We start from the raw sequence: 3901 nt of genomic DNA on the forward strand, positions 1-3901 counted from the left end.
ACTTGTGCGACACCTGCTGGACATATTCCACGAAAGACAAACTTTCAGCTTTTCTGCTGATTTTGGCAGCACGGTGCTCGAATACTGTGAACTGAGTTCAAAGGAAAAAGCACATCAGCGCCACCACCGATGCGGCGGGAATATTCCGCATAACTGAAACTCATTTGAAATAACCGTTATATTGATCCACGGAATTAAATCTCGTGGTACGTCTGTTTGTCTGTGGTATTACGGTTTCTAAATATTTGTGTGCAGCATCAAATAATAAAGGACCGAATTGTAATTATGTACTATTCAAACGAATAGACCTATGTGGTATAGTAAGCTCAAAAAAGGATTTTCTAATAGTTCAATGTAGCATTTTTTATGTAAAATAATAATAAAAAAACAACGTTTGTTCTCTAATGGGGTATTGAACGTCATCGACAGTGGTTTTCTCCGGCAGGTTTTTGTATAATAATGCTCTGCCGCTTCTTATTTATTAACGCGACAGAATGATGATGAAGGTAATCAAGTTTTGATCAATTCTCTAAAGTATTCCTATAACTTTTACCCACACTTCTCTCAAAAATGGTTGACATTGTTGATGCTTTCTATTTGATTCTATTTGAAAGGATTCACCCTCAACATCAAGTAGGACAAAAAATGAAGTTGACAGACATACCCTTTTTTAACATGTAAAATAAATCCACTGTTGTTCATATTGCCTCTATTTATTTTTATTTTTGTTTTCAGTTTGCATAAAAACTCAATTTATGATCCTGTCCCTGTGTTTTTTGTATTTGCTTCAAATGCACTGCACTCAAGAATACTTTTAACCTACCTAATTGTAATCAAAATATGCCGAACGATGGCCAAATTCCAAAGATTTATAAAGGCATATGCGGTCAAAGTTCCGAAAACCCTGAGGTGATCAATATTAGGATTGGAACGGTATGAATTTCTCAGTACAGCAAGCTGGAAATGGTACACGAGGACGCCTTACGACTGGCGGCTCAAGTGCATACAGGAATAAACTATTCAGAACGAAGAGAGGCTTCGGACTATTGCTCTGTCGAATTGAAATCCGAAATAAACCGATTGATATGCGGCCCGACTGTTGACTTGTTTCTGCGCATGTCCATGTCTACCAGCTATCGTCGGTCCGAGCTGAGGTTGTGCCATAGCATGCTTGCTCCAGGGCAACAGTTTGTTGGACTGGTGTCAAATGTTTAAAAGCTTTCTTGTTAAGAAAAGATTATATTCGGAATCAACAATTGGCCGATTGACAGATTTTCAAATGTCTCGTTCGACTTTAAACTAGTACTAGTAGTAAAACTGAAGTAATTTGGATAAGAAGTGTAAAGTGGAGAGCATAACAATTTTTTTAAGTAAACTAGATTATTCAATAAAATTTTAAACCTGACTTTTATGAGACAACATAAATAAGTTGCGTTTTCACATCCTTCTTCGATTCAGCTTATCATCTGGTAGGACGAAAGCAGTTACTCACGAATATAACCCGGGATATCTTCAAAACAATCGCAACTCGAAGGTAAAACAGCGCTTGTAAGGATTGCACTCTCTTCACTTGGTTTAGTTGATTTTCAGCTCCCAGGGACGCAGGACGTGCTTGTGGAGTGTTTTCGGTGCAGTTGCAATTTTCAAGGAACTATTTTATTAATCAGAACATCATCTTCCAAACCGTTGAAAAATGTGCATATTTTCTCGTTATCAAGTCAACAAATAAAGTAGATAATCAGTTCAGCTCCTACCATCTGGTGCGCCTATCATTGTTCTCTCTATATGCAGCTCTTGTATTTTTTCCTCTAATTTTCCCCGGGTCAAGGAAGTGCAAAATGTTTACCGCCTGACTGATATCTAAATCTACCCTCTACCCTGCAAATAGTTTAACGGTGACATTCAGACACCAGGCTGACCTGGCTGCTTTAGGATACTCATGTGGTTTAGATAACCCCTTTGCAGAGTGGAAGATTCAGGAGTTGTGATCATTGGTGTGGAAAATCGAAGGGACGGGTGTCTACGGCCCAGGATAACGTGTGGCTTGAACGCGACGAATATAGAAGAGAAGAAATGAAAAGTGTGGTGGCGGGAAAATAGCCCAGAAGTCCAGCTTGTGGTTGTGGTTTCAATTTAATTTTCAAGTAACCAAAAAAACGAAAACTGATTAATATGAAATATTACGCGATAACTGGACCTTCTACTGGTTGCATAAGGGAAAATATCTGAAATTCTGTGAGTTTTCATCACGTTTGGCTGAAGATATAAATCTTTTCTGCAGTGTGAAAAAAACATATGCAGCACAAGCAGAAATAAGATGAAGAGCTCATTCCCATTATTGGTAAGTAATTTTCGTTTTTATATTGTCCTTGAAAAATAAACAGGGGCTTCCGTTGCAGCTCCCGTTCAGTTTCCGAAGTGATTTAACCTATTATTTATAACAAACTGAAAACTAAATACCTATATTAAAAACTGAGAAGAAAAAATACGACCACTCACGAACCGGGCATCGTTTAAAATTAGTATAAAACTTTGCCATGAAACATTTTCAGCAATTCGGGAAAATATACTTTGAAAAGTATTCCATTAACGTTCTCTTGACGACGAAAAATAAAAAAGGAAAAGTATAAAAAATTATCCGCACGATGGAATAATTTCAAAGTATTTGTTTTATTTGATGAAAACATCCTTATCCAGGGAGTTGTTCCGAGTTTTCTGCACCATGATTTTTTGTGGACAGTTTGTTTGTTTTCTGGAAAATAGTTTTATTATAATTGAGTCGATAAACTTTTCCCGCGAATATCAGCTATAAAAGTACGAGTACCCTATTATTATTTTGCAAAGTTGAACTAATGCCTAGTACCGCAGAATGGGTCAGTGTGGTGAAAATGATCAGCTTAAATTTGTGATAAAATGTACCAACATGTAGTGATCAAAAGATACTGATCATGCAACACTAGATAATGTTTACGTGTCCTCAAATACGACTTTTAACAAAGTCATATCCATAATGAGCAGGTTGGGGAAAAGTGATCGATTTTCCAGAACCAAGTTTTTTTGGTTCCTTTTGGGGTCCCAAACAACCACAAACTTACCTGAAGTCGATTGGTTTTGTGTCCGCTTGGCGCTTTGAATTTCAAATTTGTATGAAAATTTATGTGGGAAAACCTACTTTTTTGCATTTACCTTTCTAGAGAGCACTACAATATGTTAAAGTATAGTATTTTAGATGCCTAACAACTTTGCAGAAGACACTGAAGAACTAGGATATCCCTAAGAAGAGCTATAGCTGTTCAAAGTTGAGTATGTCGATTTAAATGCAGAAAATCTTGTTTTCTGCCAAAATTACCAATGTATCGGCGTCAGTAGGATTCCCATCAGAAGTAACCTGTCGTAACGAGTTTATACACTCAGCTGGTTCAAGCAAACAAATTTAGGTCAATATTCTAGGCGTAGGTAGAATCTACAAAGTGTTCCAGAGGTTACTTCTGATGGAAATCTGAATGACGCCGGTACACTGGCAGTGTTGCCAGAAAACATGATTTGCAACATAAATTTCGACATAATCAACTTTGAACAGGTCTAGTATTTTTTTGGGACAGCCTAGCTCTTTAGTGTCTTCGGCCAAGTTGTAAGGCATCGAAAAACCTACCATTTGAAGTCATGAAACCTATGGTTTGGGCCATTTTGAGCTCTTTAGAATGGAAAATGCAGAAAAGTTGTTTTTTCCATACAAATCTCCATATAAATTTGAAATGCAATGCGCCAAGCGAAAACAAAACCAATCGATTTCCGATAAATTTAGAATTATTTGGGGCCTCAAATAGAACAAAAAAAAACTTGGTTCTGGCTTCCTGCTATCAAGTTTCGTTTTTTCCATATGGGTCATTCCATGTCAAGT

General features: G+C 37.1%; 1 long non-coding RNA gene across 1 annotated transcript; it reads left to right on the forward strand.

Moving 5' to 3' along the window:
* Window positions 1–1185: 1185 nt before the first annotated feature.
* LOC129723046 (uncharacterized) lies at window positions 1186–2336 on the forward strand. The gene is made up of 3 exons (XR_008727707.1): window positions 1186–1370; window positions 1459–1534; window positions 1591–2336. It is a non-coding gene; the product is annotated as an uncharacterized LOC129723046 (long non-coding RNA).
* The last annotated feature ends 1565 nt before the right edge of the window (window positions 2337–3901 follow it).

Source organism: Wyeomyia smithii, chromosome 2, assembly GCF_029784165.1.
Source record: "Wyeomyia smithii strain HCP4-BCI-WySm-NY-G18 chromosome 2, ASM2978416v1, whole genome shotgun sequence".
NCBI classification, from domain to species: Eukaryota; Metazoa; Arthropoda; class Insecta; order Diptera; family Culicidae; genus Wyeomyia; species Wyeomyia smithii.